Source organism: Telopea speciosissima, chromosome 1 (assembly GCF_018873765.1).
Source record: "Telopea speciosissima isolate NSW1024214 ecotype Mountain lineage chromosome 1, Tspe_v1, whole genome shotgun sequence".
NCBI lineage: Eukaryota > Viridiplantae > Streptophyta > Magnoliopsida > Proteales > Proteaceae > Telopea > Telopea speciosissima.
In genome coordinates, this window is record NC_057916.1 from 64,121,654 (window position 1) to 64,141,723 (window position 20,070).

The 20,070-nt window shown below is 30.7% G+C and overlaps 1 pseudogene; it reads left to right on the forward strand.

The window, feature by feature from the left end:
• The first annotated feature begins 2,016 nt into the window (after positions 1-2,016).
• LOC122652845 lies at positions 2,017-18,455 on the forward strand (annotated as a pseudogene).
• The last annotated feature ends 1,615 nt before the right edge of the window (positions 18,456-20,070 follow it).

A 20,070-nucleotide genomic window follows, 5' to 3' on the forward strand; every position in this document is an offset into this window, starting at 1 on the left:
TAGAAAAGAAGAAGTAAACCCTAAAGGGAATGGGTAAAACAATAAATTTCTAAACCCTAAAGAGGATGGGGAGGATTAAAAAAGAATGAGATATTGTTTGAGAGGGTAAAATAGGAAAAATGTCTAGAACCCAAGAGGAAAGGGGTAAAATGGGATAGAATACTCTTTAAAAAAGATACCTAAATCTAAAGAGGGAAGGGGTAAAATGGGAAAGAAACACAAAAACCCTAAAATTAAGGTGGGGTGAGACATATATAAAAAGAAAAAGATTAAAAAATGAGTGGAGAGCCGTCATTCTCTAGGAGGGGAGAGAGAAAGAAAAGGAGAGGAGGGGAGAGAGAAAAGGGAGGGGATAAAATAAACCATAGGTCCAAAGACTGTAATGGCCCAAATCTTGGTCCATCCAACGTTTGTTTGGATTCCTTTTTGAGCCGAATCTGGGTCATTGCAAGATTCGGATCAGTGAGTTGGAGTTTGAGGTTTCAAGATATGGGTTTAGTTTAATTTTGATTTCGGGTATAGACCCTATTTCATTTTTTGGTCTCTTGACCAATGGGCTTGGGCTCAGGGGTCCATTGAAACCAACTTAGGTCATCGGAACTGATCTCAAGACAAATTCAGTTTGGACATGGGTCCATAGACTAGGCCCATTTTGACTTGGGATCATTTGGCTTTGGTTTGGTTTGGGCCCATTTCTAGGTCAATGTGGCCTGAACAACTTTTTGATAATGGAGGTGAATGTGATTTTGGACCTAGGTTCAGCTTGGGCCTCCAATACTATTAAGCATTTCATTAAGAAATGGTTTTAGACTTAATAAGGTTACAAGACAATGGGCTAGTTTGGTTCAGTTTTTGGTGAGTGGCCCATAATGGTTTGGGCCCATTCGATTTAGGTTTCGGTTGGGACATCGATGAAAGAACCAAGGTTGAGTCATGTGTGGGGAGTTTGGGCCCATTGTTTTGGGCTTATGAGTGTAGTTTTTTTATCCAAAGTTCACATCTCCCCATTTCATTCAATTGAGTTTAAGGGATTCCAAATGAATTTCTAAAATCGATTTTGGGTAGGATTGGAACGTGTGCGAAGGAGTGAGAATGCCCATCTATTGGCCTGAGTTGATACATTTAATGTGGGGATCCCTTGGGACGTAGTTACACGCTTTTTGAGACAGGAGTTGGGCTAGCCTGTCATCTAGCCCTCGGGTGTTTAGTAATTCTCTTGTCGTTTATTAGGATGAGATTTGCGTGTTTTAATCGTGTGAATTCCATGCATGCCATGTCTAGCTAAGTTAGAGTAATTTAGCTATATATTGCATGTGCTAATTTTATATATTTACCCTGTTTTATCAGTTTAATTGCTTGTTAGGTCGATTTAATTATTTTTACAACCTATGATAGAATAACATAGAAATTTGGTGTAGGATTGCAAGTGTCATGCCTAGATGCCTAGTATAGGATAAGTGGCTTGAAACTAGGACTGTATTAGTGAGCAACAATGGTCTAGAGAAGGAAGACCGGCTTTGGGCCGGGCGGACTGGGTGCCTAACACCTTCCCAGTCCGTAACCTGACACTTGCCCGATGATCTGGCTAGACCACAACCTTATCCATAGAGTCATTGGTCTCTCCCCATCCGTGGGAGTAATTTGTGGGCCCTAGACCCTTTCTAGGGGGCGGCTTCCTACTAACCCGTTTACCCATTTAGGAGGAATCAGGGTCCTTGATTTAGGTTTCATCGGTGAGATCCGATTCGCATTGAGAATCACCCCTTGTCGAGCGGATTTGGATTTTTTGGAATTCATGGTTCTTACACATGGATTCAAGTTATCTAAGAGAATTTTGAAAATCCCTTGTTCGGGGGACGAAAAATTCCAACAAAAATGTAAGTGGGTCTTCGTTCTTAACTAGGGGTTTTATCTTTCCTTTAATTAGGATTTTTTTTCGGGAAGAATTTGTGATTTGATGTTTTTTGTTGGATGTACCTTTGGCAGTTGGATAGATTCGTACCTAACAGAGTAGTAATGGATTTCGACTACGCTCGTTCTATGATGTTAGAAGAATGGAAGGTGAAGGAAAACCCAAGTGAGTATCAGAGGCTACTTGCAGAGGTTTTGAACTTGAACCAGGCAAGAATTCTAGCTTTCAGAGACAAGCCACCCACCCTTATTGAGCTGTTTCCTACTCAACAATTGAAATCTTTGAAGCCTAGAAGATACTTTCCTTATATATGTTTCAAAACGTTAGAAAATTAATAACATTTAACGTTAGAATATAAATACAAATTAATATGTATTTATATTATAACATCAAATGTTTTTAATGTTTTAACGTTTTGAAATTTATATAAGGTTTTCTTTTATTTTTTTATTTATTAATATTTATACTTTATTTCATGTATAAGGTATGAATATGAAATAAAATAAAAAAAAATTAATAAAAAAAATATAATAAAAAATGTTATATCAATTTCAAAACGTTAGAAGATTAATAACATTTAATGTTAGAATATAAAAATATATTATATATATATATATATATATATATATATATATTATCGATATATCAATAATAAATTAAAATATATTTATATTCTAACATCAAATGTTATTACTCTTTTAACGTTTTGAAATTTATATAAGGTTTTCTTTTATTTCATTTTATTAATGTTCTTACTTTATTTCATACCTTATATAATTTTTTTAATGTAAATCTGTTCGATTTAAACTTTGTTTGATGGTATTTGATTAAGAAATTCTGATGGTATTTTATTCTAAAATTCTATTATCTAAGTTAACTGTATTGGTTCGTTATTTCATACAAATTCTTAAGATGCAATGTCTTATTATCCATATAATTGTTAAACATTGATGCTCATATGAATATATATACGAAGTGCAAACCTGTTCGATTCAAACTTTGTTTGATGGTATTTGATTCTAAAATTTTGAAAATTTGATGGTATTTAATAAACAACCAAATAGTTCCTTTATATGTTTAAAAATTATACTATTAAATATCGTAAAGCCTCTATCCTCAGCGTGATTCGCCTTCAACTTCGCTTTAATCTTTCTATTTTTGCGGGATATCTTCTTTGTTTTTCCCAATTTATTGTTATTATAGTGTTTTTTTTTTCTTTTGCATTCATTAGCTTATCACTATGGATGCAGTTTATCTAAGAGAATTTTGAAAATCCCTTGCTCGGGGAACAAAAAATTCTAACAAATGTAAAAGAGTCTTCGTTCTTAACTTGGGGTTTTATCTTTTCTTTAATTAAGGTGTTTTTTCCGAAAAAATTTGTGATTTAATATTTTTTGTTAGATTTACCTTTGACAGTTGGATAGATTCATACCTAACAGAGCAGCAATAGATTTCGACTATGTTCGTTCTATGATGATAGAAGGGTGGAAGGTGAAGGAAAACCAAAGTAAGTACCAAAGGCTACTCGCAGAGATTTTAAACTTGAACCAGACGAGAATTCTGGCTTTCGGAGAAAAACCACCCACCCCTGTTAAGCTGTTTCATGCTCAACAATTGAAATCTATGAAGCCTCAAAGACACATTCCTTATATAAGTTGTAAAACGTTAGAAGATTAATAACATTTGATGTTAGAATATAAATACATATTAATTTATTATTGATATATCGATAATATATATGTATTATTTAATAATATAAATTTATATTCTAACTTCAAATGTTATTAATTTTCTAATGTTTTAAAACTTATATATGGTTTTTTTTATATATTTTTTTTAATAATGTTCTTATTTTATTTCATATATAAGATATGAAATAAAGTAAGAACATTATTAAAAAAAAAATCTTATATAAGTTTTAAAACGTTAGAAGATTAATAACATTTAATGTTAAAATATAAATATATATTAATCAGTAATACATATATATTATCGATATATCAAGAATAAATTATTATGTATTTATATTCTAATATTAAATGTTATTAGTTTTCTGACGTTTTGAAACTTATATAAAATTTTCTTTTATTTCTTTTTTATTAATGTTCTTATTTTATTTCATAACTTATATAATTGTAAATATGTTCGATTTAAACTTTGTTTGATGGTATTTGATTATGAAATTCTGAAATTCCATTATCTATGTTAACTGTTTTGGTTTATTATTTCATACAGAGTCTTAAGATTTCAAAGTCTCATTATATATATAATTGTTAAACATTGATATCATACAAATATATATATGAAATGCAAATCTGTTCGATTCAAACTTTGTTTAATGGTATTTGATTATGTAATTTTGATAGTATTTGATTCTGAAATTTTGAAAATTTGATAATATTTAATAATAAACCAAATAATTTCGTTTTTTGTTTAAAAATTATAACGTTAAACATCGCAAAGCCTCTACTTTCAGTGCGACTCGTCTTCAACCTCGCTTTAATCTTTCTATTTTTGTCGAATATCCTCTTTGTTTTTTTCAATTTATTGTTATTACAGTGTTTATTTTTTTTCCCTTTTGCATTCATTTGCTTATCACCATGGATTCAGGCGATGTAAGAGAACTTTAAAAATTCTTTGATTGGGAGAGAAAAATTTTCAACAAAAACGTAGTTGGGTCTTCGTTTTTAACTGAGGGTTTTATCTTTTTTTTAATTAGGATTTTTTTTCAGGAAGAATTTGTGATTTGGTGTTTTTTGTTGGATTTATCTTTGGTAGTTGGATAGATTTATACCTAACAGAGCAGTAATGGATTTTGACTATGCTCGTTCTATTATGACAGAAGGGTGGAACATGAAGGAAAATCGAATTGAGTATCAGAATTTACATGCAAAGGTTTTGAACTTGACCAAACGAGAATTCTGGCTTTCAGGGACAAACCACCCACTCCAGTTGAACTGTTTTCTACTCAGCAATTGAAATCAATGAAGCCTCGAAGATACATTCTTTATATAAATTTCAAAACGTTAGAAAATTAGTGACATTTGATGTTAGAACATAAATACAAGGTTATTAATCTTCTTACATTTTGAAACTTATACAAGGTTTTCTTTTATTTTTTTTTTATTAATGTTCTTACTTTATTTCATATCTAAGGTATGAATATGAAATAAAATAATAATTTTAATAAAAAAAAAAATCTTATATAAATTTCAAAACATTAGAAGATTAATAACATTTAATGTTAGAATATAAATACAAATTAATCAGTAATACATATATATTATCGATATATAAATAATAAATTAGTATGTATTTATATTCTAACATCAAATGCTATTAATCTTCTAACGTTTTAAAATTTATATAAAATTTTTCTTTATTTTTTTATTATTAATGTGCTTATTTTATTTTATACCTTACATAAATTTGTAGTCCAAATCTGTTCGATTCAAACTTTGTTTGATGGTATTTGATTTTGAAATTCTGATATTATTTGATTCTAAAATTCTATTTTCTATGTTAACTATATTAGTTTGTTATTTATACAGAATCCTAAGATTCAATGTCTCACTATGCATATAATTGTTAAACATTGATGTCTATATAAATATATATATATGAAATGTAACTCTGTTCGATTCAAACTTTATTTGATAGTATTTGATTATGAAAATTTGATGGTATTTAATAACAAATCAAATAGTTTCGTTCTGTTTTTAAAAATTATACCGTTAAACATCGTAAAATCTCTACTTTCAGCGCGTTTGCTTTAGTCTTTCTATTTTTGCTGGACATCTTCTTTGTTTTCTCCAATTTATTGTTATTATTGTGTTTTTTTTTCCTTTTGCATTCATTTGCTTATCACCATGGATGTAAGTTATCTAAAAGAATTTTGAAAATCCCTTGCTTGGGGGACGAAAAATTCGAAATAAAAATGTAAGTGAGTCTTCGTTCTTAATTAGGGGTTTTATATTTCCTTTAATTAGGATTTTTTTTTTGAAAGAATTTGTGATTTGATGTTTTTTATTAGATTTATCTTTGACAGTTGGATAGATTTATACCTAATAGAGCAGCAATGGATTACGACTATTTTCATTCTATGATGACAAAAAGGTGAAAGGTGAAGGAAAGCCCAAGTACCAAAGGCTACTTGCAGAGCATTTGAACTTGAAACAGACAAGAATTTTATCTTTCAGAGACAAATAACCCACCACTATTGAACTGTTTTCTACTCAACAATTAAAATTTAAGAAACCTCGAAGACACATTTTTTATATAAGTTTCAAAACGTTAGAAGATTGATAACATTTAATGTTAGAATATAAATACATATATATTATCGATATATCAATAATAAATTAATATGTATTTATACTCTAACATCAAATGTTAACAATCTTCTAACGTTTTAAAACATATATAAAGTTTTGTTTTATTTCTTTTTTATTAATGTTGTTACTTTATTTCATATCTTCCATAATTTTTTAATGCAAATCTGTTCAATTCAAACTTTGTTCGATGGTATTTGATTATGAAATTCTGATTGTATTTAGTTTTAAAATTCTATTCTCTATGTTAACAATATTGGTTTGTTATTTCATACAGAGTCCTAAGATTCAAAGTCTCATTATCCATATAATTGTTAAACATTGATGTTCATATAAATATATATATATATATATGAAGTGTAAATCTGTTTGATTCAAACTTTGTTTGATGGTATTTGATTAGAAAATTTTGATGGTATTTTATTTTGAAAATTTGAAAATTTGATGGTATTTGATAACAAATCAAATAGCTTCGTTCTCTGTTTAAAAATTATACCATTAAACATCACAAAATCTCTACTCTCAGTGCGACTCGTCTTCAACCTCGTTTTAATCTTTCTATTTTTGTCGGATATCTTCTTTGTTTTTCCCAATTTATTGTTATTACTGTGTTTTTTTTTTTCTTTTGCATTCATTTGCTTATCACCATGGATTCTGGTTATCTAAGTGAATTTTGAAGATCCCTTGTTCGGTGGACGAAAAATTCTAACAAAAATGAAAGTGGGTCTTCATTTTTAACTAGGGGTTTTATCTTTCCTTTAATTAGGATTTATTTTCTGAAAGAATTTGTGATTTGATGTTTTTTGTTGTATGTACCTTTGGCAGTTGGATAGATTCGTACGTAATAGAGCAGTAATGGATTTTGACTATGCTCGATCTATGATGTCAGAAGAGTGGAAGGTGAAAGAAAACCCAAGTGAGTATCAGAGGCTACTTAAAGATGTTTTGAACTTGAACCAGACGAGAATTCTGGCTTTTAGAGACAAGCTATCCACCTTTATTGAAATATTTTCTACTCAATAATTGAAATCTTTGAAGCCTCGAAGATGCATTCCGTATATAAGTTTCAAAATGTTAGAAAATTATTAACATTTGATGTTAGAATATAAATACAAATTAATATGTATTTATATTATTACATCAAATGTTTTTAATGTGTTAACGTTTTGAAATTTATATAAGATTTTCTTTTATTTTTTTATTTATTAATATTCATACTTTATTTCATGTATAATGTGCTATAAGTTTCAAAACGTTAGAAGATTAATAACATTTAATGTTAGAATATACATACATATTAATCAATAATATATATATATATATATTATCGACATATCAATAATAAATTAATATATATTTATATTATAATATCAAACGTTATTAATCTTTTAATGTTTTGAAATTTATATAAGGTTTTCTTTTATTTCATTTTATTAATGTTCTTACTTTATTTCATATCTTGTATAATTTTTTAATGTAAATCTGTTCGATTCAAACTTTGTTTGATGGTATTTGATTAAGAAATTCTGATGGTATTTTATTCTGAAATTCTATTATCTATGTTAACTGTATTGGTTTGTTATTTCATATAGATTCCTAAGATGCATTGTCTCATTATCCATATAATTGTTAAACATTGATGCCCATATAAATATATATATGAACTGCAAATCTGTTCGATTCAAACTTTGTTTGGTGGTATTTGATTATGAAATTTTGATGGTATTTGATTCTAAAATTTTGAAAATTTGATGGTATTTAATAAACAACCAAATAGTTCCTTTATATGTTTAAAAATTATACCGTTAAACATCACAAAGTTTTTACTCTCAGTGCGACTCGTCTTTAACCTCGCTTTAGTTTTTCTATTTTTATGGGATATCTTTTTTGTTTTTCCTAATTTATTGTTATTATAGTGTTTTTTTTTTTCTTTTGCATTCATTTGCTTATCACTATAAATGCAGGTTATCTAAGAGAATTTTGAAAATCCCTTATTCGGGGGTTGAAAAAATTCCAAAAAAAGTAAGAGAGTTTTCGTTCTTAATTAAAGGTTTTATCTTTCCTTTAATTATGATTTTTTTTTTCGAAAGAATTTATGATTTGATATTTTTTGTTGAATTTACCTTTGGCAGTTGGATAGATTCATACCTAATAGAGCAGCAATGGATTTTGACTATGTTCGTTCTATGATGACAGAAGGGTGGAAGGTGAAGGAAAACCTAAGTGAGTACCAGTGACTACTTGAAGAGATTTTGAACTTGAACAAGACGAGAATTTTGGCTTTCAGAGAAAAATCAGCCACCCTTGTTGACCTGTTTCATACTCAACAATTGAAATCTATGAAGCCTCAAGAACATATTCCTTATATAAGTTGTAAAATGTTAGAAGATTAATAATATTTTGATGTTAGAATATAAATACATATTAATTTATTGTTGATATATCGTTAATATATATGTATTATTTAGTAATATATATTTATATTCTAACATCAAATGTTATTAATCTTCTACCGTTTTGAAATTTATATAAGATTTTTTTTTATTTCTTTTTTAATAATGTTCTTACTTTATTTCATATATAAGGTATGAACATTAATAAAAAAAAAATAAAATATAATCTTAGATAAGTTTCAAAATGTTAGAAGATTAATAACATTTAATGTTAAAATATAAATATATATTAATCAGTAATACATATATATTATCGATATATCAATAATAAATTAATATGTATTTATATTCTATATCAAATATTATTAATTTTCTGACGTTTTGAAACTTATGTAAGAGTTTATTTTATTTTATTTTTATTAATGTTTTTACTTTATTTCATAACTTATATAATTGCAAATCCGTTCGATTCAAACTTTGTTTGATGGTATTTGATTATGAAATTCTGAAATTCCATTCTCTATGTTAACTGTATTGGTTTATTATTTCATACAGAGTCCTCAGATTTCAAAGTCTCATTATCTATATAATTGTTAAAATTGATATCATACAAATATATATATGAAATGCAAATCTATTCAATTCAAACTTTGTTTGATGGTATTTAATTCTGAAATTTTAAAAATTTGATGGTATTTAACAACAAACCAAATAATTCCGTTCTCTGTTTAAAAATTATAATGTTAAACATCGCAAAGCCTCTACTTTCAGTGCGACTCGTCTTCAACCTTGCTTTAATTTTTCTATTTTTATCGAATATACTTTTTGTTTTTTTCAATTTATTGTTATTATTATGTTTTTTTTTTTTCTTTTGCATTCATTTGCTTATCACCATGGATACAGGTGATGTAAAAGAACTTTAAAAATCCTTTGTTCGGGAGATAAAAATTTTCAACAAAAATGTAAGTGGGTCTTTGTTCTTAACTGAGGATTTTATCTTTTCTTTAATTAGGGTTTTTTTTCAGGAAGAATTTGTGCTTTGGTATTTTTTGTTAGATTTACCTTTGGCAGTTGAATAGATTTATACCTAACAGAGTTGCAATGGATCTCGACTATGCTCGTTCTATTATGATAGAAGGGTGGAAAGTGAAGGAAAATCGAATTGAGTATCAGAGGTTACTTGCAGAAATTTTGAATTTGAACTAGACGAGAATTCTGAATTTCAGAAATAAACCACCCACTCTAGTTGAGCTATTTCCTACTCAGCAATTGAAATCAATGAAGCCTCGAAGCTACATTCTTTATATAAGTTTCAAAACATTAGAAAATTAGTAACATTTAATGTTTGAACATAAATACATATTAATATGCATTTATATTATAACATCAAATGTTATTAATCTTCTAACGTTTTGAAACTTATACAAGATTTTCTTTTATTTCTTTTTTTATTAATGTTCTTACTTTATTTCATATCTAAGGTATTAATGTTCTTGCTTTATTTCATATCTAAGATATAAATATGAAATAAAATATGAACTTTAATTATATAAGTTTCAAAACATTAGAAGATTAATAACATTTAATGTTAGAATATAAATACATATTAATCAGTAATACGTATATATTATCGATATATCAATAATAAATTAATACATATTTATATTCTAACATCAAATGATATTAATCTTCTAACGTTTTAAAACTTATATAAAATTTTCTTTTATTTCTTTTTTATTAATGTTCTTACTTTATTTCATACCTTACATAATTTTTTAATATAAATCTATTCAATTCAAACTTTGTTTGATGGTATTTGATTATGAAATTCTGATTGTATTTAATTTTGAAATTCTATTATCTATGTTAACTATATTGGTTTGTTATTTCATACAGAGTCCTTAGATTCAATGTCTCATTATCCATATAATTGTTAAACATTGATGCCCATATAAATATATATATAAAGTGTTCGATTCAAACTTTGTTTGATGGTATTTGATTATGAAAATTTGATGGTATTTAATAACAAATTAAATAGTTTCATTTTTTTTTTTAAAAATTATACCGTTAAACATCGCAAAGCTTCTACTCTCTGCGCGACTCGTCTTCAACCTCGCTTTAATCGTTCTATTTTTTATGGGTATCTTCTTTGTTTTTCCCAATTTAGTGTTATTATTGTGTTTTTTTTATTTTATTTCCTTTTGCATTCATTTGCTTATCACCATGGATGCAGGTTATCTAAGAGAATTTTGAAAATACCTTGTTCGGGGGACGAAAAATTCCAGCAAAAATGTAAGTGGGTCTTCGTTCTTAACTAGGAGTTTTATCTTTCCTTTAATTAGAGTTTTTTTTCGGAAGAAATTATGATTTGATGTTTTTTGTTGGATTTACCTTTGGCAGTTGGATAGATTTATATCTAACAGAGCAGCAATGGATTTCGACTATACTCGTTCTAAGATGACAGAAGGGTGGAAGGTGAAGGAAAACCCAAGTGAGCATCAAAGGCTACTTGCAGAGGTTTTGAACTTGAACCAGACGTGAATTTTGGCTTTCAGAGACAAACCACCCACTCCTATTGAGCTGTATCTTGCTCAACAATTGAAATCTATAAAGCCTCGAAGACACATTCCTCCCGTGAGTAGGGATGTAAATGAATTGCCGAAATCCTTTTCCATATCCGTGTTCGTATCTGTTTAGCATTATCTGAATCCGTCCGAAAGCTAAACGGATACGGATACGGATAGGCTATATATAACTATCCGAAAAGCTATATTTACATGTAAACGGATAAAATATCTGATCCGTACGTATCTGTATCCGTTTAGCATTATCCGAATCCGTCCGAAAGCTAATCGGATGCGGATGCGGATATAGCACTATCCGAGCCGAATCCGATCCGTTTACATCCCTACCCGTGAGTACTAAATGAATCCTCCTCATCCCTTCCTTGTTACTTCTGCCTTATTGTCATGGCTATTGTTCTTACACCTACCAGGCAAAGAATGATCCATTTTTCTTTTTATTTTTTAAAATAAATTCATAATCAAGCATGTGGATTTGGATTTCCTTAGAATAAAGTTGTGGTCTCATGCTTTCATTGGAAACAAAAAGCAATAGGCTTTTTTAATGACCCATTTCCATAATTTCCCCTCTTTTTGTTTGGTAAGATAAGATTCAAAGTCTACATGAGTGTACCCAGTGCAAGAGGCTCCCGCCACAGCGGGGTCTGGGGAAGGTCATAATGTACGACAGCCTTACCCCTGCTTTCCCAGAGAGGCTGGCCAGTTACAACTACATCACACTGATAAATTTTTTGGGCATACAATCCTTCAACAACACCAACAAATATGCATATCTAGAACCAAAGCATGAAACACAAACTTCAAATAGAGTTTCATCAGTTGGTTGTATTTTCTCTTCCAAGCATTTCCAAACCTTTTCTGTTGTGAAAAATATGTTTTCTTGTCTCTTTGATTAAGAATATTAACAACATTAAATGAATAAACACACGCATACACATAAAGCATAACAAAGTACAAACTTCCAGTATCAGGCAAAAACTTGCAAATCAACTTACCTACAATAACAAATATGCATATCTTTTCTCCCATATTATGGAGGAAAAATATGATGATACTGTCTAATTGAATCAGTAACTAGTCAGGAAAGTTAATTATTGGCTATTGTGAACTGAAAACCTTACCACATTTTCTCAACTCCTCATTAATATGAAATCGAACGCTGGTCTTTCTCAATCACCCCAAAGGTAAGGGAGAGGAGCATCATTACAGAAGGAGAGCTCAAGATTACTCTATTAACGCCTTATGTAGCACTAGAAGATCAAATTGTGATCAGTAACATAAGATCAGGAATTCAATAAAAAAAAACACTTGGTCTACACTTCAAACTAGAGCACATAAAGAAGAAAGAATCAAGAAACTAAAAATCCAGGGATATTAATATATACACCAATCAAATCGGTAATACGTTAGGTAAAAAATAAATAAAACAATATTCACATATCCATATAATTGTTAAACATTGATGCCCATATATATATATATATATGAAGTGCAAATTTGTTCGATTCGAACTATATTTTATAGTATTTGATTATGAAATTCTGATGGTATTTGATTCTGAAATTCTATCATCTATGTGAACTATATTGGTGTGTTATTTTATACAGAGTCCTAAGATTCAAAGTCTCATTATCCATATAATTGTTAAACATTGATGCCAATATAAATATATATGAAGTGCAAATTTATTCGATTAAAACTTTGTTTGATGGTATTTGATTATAAAATTTTGATGGTATTTGATTATGAAATTCTAAAATTTTGATGGTATTTAATAACAAATCAAATAGTTTCGTTTTCTGTTTAAAAATTATGCCATTAAACATTGCAAAGCGTCTACTCTCAGCGCGACTCGTCTTCAACCTCGCTTTAATCTTTCTATATTTGCTGGATATCTTCTTTGTTTTCTCCAATTTATTTTTATTACTGTGTTTTTTTCTTTCCCTTTTGCATTCATTTGCTTATCACCATAGATGCAGGTTATAAGAGAATTTTAGAAATCCCTTGCTTGGAAGACGAAAAATTCCAACAAAAATGTAAGTGGGTCTTCATTCTTAACTAGGGATTTATCTTTCCGTAAATTAGGGTTTTTTTTTCGAAATAATTTGTGATTTGATTTTTTTGTTGGATTTTTCTTTGGCAGTTGGATAGATTCATACCTAACAGAGCAGCAATGGATTTGTCTATGCTTGTTCTATGATGACAGAAGGGTGGAAGGTGAAGGAAAACCCAAGTGAGTACTAGAAGCTATTTGCAGAGGTTTTGAATTTGAACCAGATGAGAATTCTGGCTTTCAGAGATAAGCCACCCACCCTTGTTGAGCTATTTCATGCTCAACAATTGAAATCTGTGAAACCTCGAAGACACATTCCTCAGGTTGGTCTCTTTCTTTTGTCAGCATTTGATTCTTATCCAGAATATTTAGTTTTGACCAGTTGATTATCTCCTCCAACTGAAATTTTAAGTGCAGTCATGGTTTCCTTTTTGGTAACTTCATGACAAATGCCAGTGAGGGCTAAATGAATCCTCCTCATCCCTTCTTTGTTGCTTTTGCCTTTTTGTCACGGTTATTGTTCTTACACCTACCAGGCAAAGAATGATCCAATTTTTTTTTTAAAAAAAAAAGAAGTCATAATCAAGCATCTGGATTTGGATTTCCTTATAATAAAATTGTGGTCTCATGCTTTCATTGGAAACAAAAACCAATAGGTTTTTTCAAGGACCCATATCCATAACTTCCCCTCTTTGTTTTTTGGTAAGATAAGATTCAAATTCTACATGAGTGTACCCAATGCATGAGGCTCCCGCCACTGTGGGGTCTGGGAAAGGTCATAATGTATGCCAGCCTTACCCCTACTTTCACAGAGAGGCTGGCTAGTTACAACTACATCATGCTGATAAATTTTTTGAGAATGCAATCCTTCAGCAACACCAACAAATATGCATATCTAGAACCTAAGCATGAAACACAAACTTCAAATAGAGTTTCATCAGTTGGTTGCATTTTCTCTTCCAAGCATTTCCAAACATTTTCTGTTGTGAGAAATAACTATGTTTTCTTGTCCCTTTGATTAAGAATATTAACACCAGTAAATGAATAAACAAATGCACACACATAAAGCATAACAAAGTACAAACTTCCAGTATCAAACAAAAACTAGCAAATCAACTTACCTACAATAACAAATATGCATCTCTTTTCTTCCATATTATGAAGGAAAAATATGATGATACTGTCTAATTGCATCAGTAACTAGTCAGGAAAGTTAATTATTGGCTATTGATTCACAATAGCTACTGAAAAGCTTACCACATTTTCTCAACTCCTCATTAATAAGAAATCGAACTCTGGTCTTTCTCAATCACCGAAAAGATAAGGGAGAGGAGTATCATTACAGAAGGAGAGCTCAAGATTACTCTATTAATGCCTTATGTAGCACTAGAAGATTGAATTGTGATCAATAACATAAGATCAGGAATTCAACAAAAAAAACACACTTGGTCTACACTTCGAACTAGAGCACATAACAAAGAAAGAATCAAGAAACTAAAAATTCAGGGATATAAATATATACACCAATCAAATCGGTAATACCTTAGCTAAAAAATAAATAAAACAATACCCACATATCCATATAATTGTTAAACATTGATGTATATATATATATAAAGTGCAAATCTGTTCGATTCAAACTTTGTTTGATGGTATTTGATTATGAAATTCTGATGGTATTTGATTCTAAAGTTCTATTCTTTATGTTAACTGTATTGGTTTGTTATTTCATATAGAGTCCTAAGATTCAAAGTCTCATTATCCATATATTAATTAAACATTGATGCGCATATAAATATATATATGAAGTATAAATCTGTTCGATTCAGACTTTGTTTGATGGTATTTGATTATGAGATTTTGATGGTATTTGAGTCTGAAATTCTGAAATTTTGATGGTATTTAATAACAAACCAAATAGTTCCGTTCTCTGTTTAAAAATTATACCGTTAAACATCGCAAAGCCTCTACTCTCAGCGCGACTCGTCTTCAGCCTCGCTTTAATCTTTCTATTGTTGCTAAATATCTTCTTTGTTTTCCCCAATTTATTGTTATTACTGTGTTTTTTTTTTTCTTTTTGCATTCATTTGCTTATCACCATGGATGCAAGTTATCTAAGAGAATTTGAAAATCCCTTGTCCAAGGGATGAAAAATTCCAGCAAAAATGTAAGTGGGTTTTTGTTCTTAACTAGGGGTTTATCTTTCCTTTAATTAGGGTTTTTTTTTTTTCCGAAAGAATTTATGATTTGATATTTTTTGTTGGATTTTCCTTTAGCAGTTGGATAGATTCATACCTAACAAAACAACAATGGATTTCGACTATGCTTGTTCTATGATGACAGAAGGGTGGAAGGTGAAGGAAAACTCAAGTGAGTACTAGAGGCTACTTGCAGAGGTTTTGAACTTGAACCAGACGAGAATTCTGGTTTTCAGAGACAAGCCACTCACCCCTGTTGAGCTGTTTCCTGCTCAACAATTGAAATTTGTGAAACCTCGAAGACACATTCTTCGGGTTGGTGGCTTCCCTTTGTTAGTATTTGATTCTTATCCAGAATATTTAGTTTTGTCCAGTTGATTATCTCCTCCAACTGAAACATGAGTACTAAATGAATCCTCCTCATCCCTTCTTTGTTACTTCTACCTTTTTGTCATGGCTATTGTTCTTACAACTACCAGGCAAAGAATGATCCAATTTTTATTTAAAAAAAAAAAAGTTATAATCAAGCATGTGGATTTGGATTTCCTTATAATAAAGTTGTGGTCTCATGCTTTCATTGGAAACAAAAAGCAATAGACTTTTTCAAGGACCCATATCCATAACTTCCCTTCTCTTTTTTTTTTGGTAAGATAAGATTCAAAGTCTACATGAGTGTACCTAGTGAACGAGGCTCCCGCCACTGCGGGGTCTAGCGAAGGTCATAATGTATGCCAGCTTTACCCCTGCTTTCACAGAGAGGCTAGCCAGTTACAACTACATCACACCGATAAATTTTTTGGGATTGCAATCCTTTGGCAACACCAACAAATATGCATATCTAGAGCCAAGGCATGAAACACAAACTTCAAATAGAGTTTCATCAGTTGGTTGCATTTTCTCTTCCAACCATTTCCAAACCTTTTCTGTTATGAGAAATAACTATGTTTTCTTGTCCCGTTTGATTAAGAATATTAACAACAATAAATGAATAAACACATGCACACACTTAAAACATAACAAAGTACAAACTTCCAGTATCAGACAAAAACTAGCAAATCAACTTACCTACGATAAAAAATATACATCTCTTTTCTCCCATATTATGGAGGAAAAACATGATGATGTTGTCTAATTGCATTAGTAACTAGTCGAGAAAGTTAATTATTGGCTATTGATTCATAATAGCTACTGAAAAGCTTACCACATTTTCTCAACTCTTCATTCATAAGAAATCGAACTCTAGTCTTTCTCAATCATCCAAAAGATAAGAGAGAGGAGCATCATTACAGAAGGAGAGCTCAAGATTACTCTATTAATGCCTTATGTTGCACTAGAAGATCGAATTGAGATCAGTAACATAAGATCAGGAATTCAATAAAAAAAAAAACACTTGGTCTACACTTCAAACTATAGCACATAAAAAAGAAAGGATCAAGAAACTAAAAATCCAGGAATATAAATATATACACCAATCAAATCGGTAATACCTTAGTTAAAAAATAAATAAAACAATACTCACATATCCATATAATTGTTAAACATTGATGCCCATATATATATATATATATATATAAAGTGCAAATCTGTTCGATTCAAACTTTGTTTGATGGTATTTGATTATGAAATTCTTTGATTATGAAATTCTATTATCTATGTTAATTGTATTGGTTTGTTATTTTATACAGAGTCTTATGATTCAAAGTCTTATTATCCATATTAATTGTTAAGCATTGATGCCCATATAAATATATATATGAAGTGCAAATCTGTTCAATTCAAACTCTGTTTGATGGTATTTGATTATAAAATTTTGATGGTATTTGATTCTGAAATTATGTTCTCTATGTTAACTGTATTGATTTGTTATTTCATATAGAGTCCTGAGAAGATATTAGATGCTCTTGATCTTTTGGATGACTACAACTTGAATTTACTGGACTAGGGTAGCAGCAATATCCTGTCAATCATCCTTGGAAACACTTTACATCTATGGAATGCTTCAAATGGTTCTTCTTCTGAACTTGTGACAGTTGAGGATGCTTATGGTCCCATTACAAGTGTCCGTTGGGCTCCTGATGGTCAACGCATCGCTATCGGCTTAACAATTCTGAAGTCCAGTTTTGGGACTTTACAGTAGGGAGAAAGGTCAGTGGTTTCTTTGAGTGTAGTGCTTCTTTCAGGTATTTATGATTGGTACTTTGTTGTGATTTTTTGTTTTTTTGCTTTGATTTGTTCTTACAGCTGAGAACTCTTCATGGAGGCCACCGACCACGAGTGAGTGCACTTGTCTGGAACAAAAATATCCTGACAACAGGAGCAATGGATAGTCGCATCATAAACAATGATGTGAGGAGGAGGGATCATATTATTGGAACCTATAGAGGACACACCCGAGAGGTGTGCGGGCTAAAATGGTCTGCCTCAAGCCAGCAACTAGCAAGCGGAGGATATGATAACTTGCTACATATATGGGATCAGAAAAAGGCTTCTTCAAAATCTCTAACCCGGTGGCTGTACAAATTCCAAGATCACAAAGCTACTGTAAAAGCTCTTGCTTGGTGTCCCTTCCAGAGTAAGTTGCTTGCCTCTGGTGGGGGTGAAGGAGACAATTTTATAAAGTTTTGGGACACTCGTACAGGTTCCTGCTTGAATTCTGTGGACGCTGGTTCACAAGTTTGCTGTTTACTCTGGAACCAGAATGAGTGGGAGCTTCTGAGCTCTCATGGGTTCACAGATAATCAACTAACTCTGTGGAAATACCCATCTATGGTAAAGATGGCAGAGCTTACTGGTCATACGTCAAGAGTTCTATTCATGACTCAGGTATTGATCTAAAGAAACTGGAATCTTTTTTTTTTTCTGATAATCTGGACTACGGTTAATTTCCACATTCCTGAATTCTTTTCAGAGTCCAGATGGCTGCACTGTGGCATCTACAGCAGCAAATGAAACATTAAGATTTTGAAAAGTTTTTGAGAGTCCCGCTGTACCAAATACAAATTCAGAGCCATTTTCAAATGTAAGTCGCATCAGATAGGGCTTCTGGGAAGAAGATTGATATGAATTCTGAACATTGGATCCATTTGGATTCCTTTTTGTTTTTTGTTTTTGGTTTTTTGGCATGCTTTTTGTTGGTATATGCAGTTCAAATTTTGTTTGTAACCTTCTTGATTACAAACAGATGCACCCTTTTATGTTTAGGATGAATTGATTTCTATGGTTTATAGAGATATTTGCATGATAGATATAGGTTGCTTACCACAATAACTCCTCATAGATAAGCTTTGAATGTGTCCCTGAAGCTTCTCATGAAATTAGAGTAGGTTTGGATGGGTGTTCTTCCCTTGAGCACAGGCAATGAATCACAGCCCAAGGAAATATACTCAGGATTCCTCCTCCGGCCGGATTTATCTGTGTAGAAATAGATCAGGGTTCTTGCCGACTTCTTCAAACACTCATGGAGGTAGGGGAATACTGAAATTTCAATACAGAAGAAAGATCAAATATTGAAAAAGATTGAATTGGTTGGTTGAACTAGAAACAAGGGCTTATACAAAATCAACAAAATTCCATGGAGAATAAGCCAATAGTGTAGGAACTTTAACAATAATGATCCTACATACATGATCTAGCCAATACATAAATGAATCAACTTAATAAATGAGGGAGTTGACAACACACCATTCAATGCCACCATTGATTCTCCAGCAGAACTTGATCCAGCCATCCTCTAGCACGCTTGCAAGACAATGAGCACCAACGAACAATGACAAGAATCAGTAATGGAGAACTAGAGTTTCTCCCCTTAATATTGCTCAATGCACTTCTCAAAATGGGTGAGAATAGTAAGTGTATACAAGGGGGGGGGGGGGGGACCTAGTCTCCTTTAAATAGATATAATGCCAATCTGCCATTAAGGTAGGCCAATCAATCAATGGGATCTCTCCCATATTACAATCCAATTAATAGGATCCTTCTCATATTAAATCCAATCAATAAGATTTGTCCAAAATTACAACCTTACTGAAATAGAATGAGTATATCTCAATGAATCCAAGTATGGTATTGTGACAAATCAATAAATCAAATCTCTTGAGTCCATTAATGGAAACGGTCTAATGGGACAACTAATTAGGAATAAAAAATTCCTACAATCTCTCACTTGTACCATATGACCGATTCACAATGACTCAAACAATTTTATTTGTAAAACATTTACAAAACATTTATTTATTAAAAAAAAACGACAATACTTGGATTCCAACACAGCGGATAAACAACTCAATGTGGCCATGAAACAAAACACCCCATTCATCGGTTGTATTCAGTAATATCACGAATGAATGAAACCATTGATGTGGATTATGGCGGTTACATGTCATTTATTGAGTCAACATACTTCCTTCCATAATCACAACACCAACAATCTCACCCAAACTGATCCAAAAGTAGGGAAATAAATAATAAACGGTCCAAAGACAATAATATCTCACTCATATCGCAATAATTGTATACACAAGAATAGAGATGAGAAATGGTCAGGAACATCCATAAATATGATCATATCAAATAATAGAGTGTGTCTATAATAAAATGTG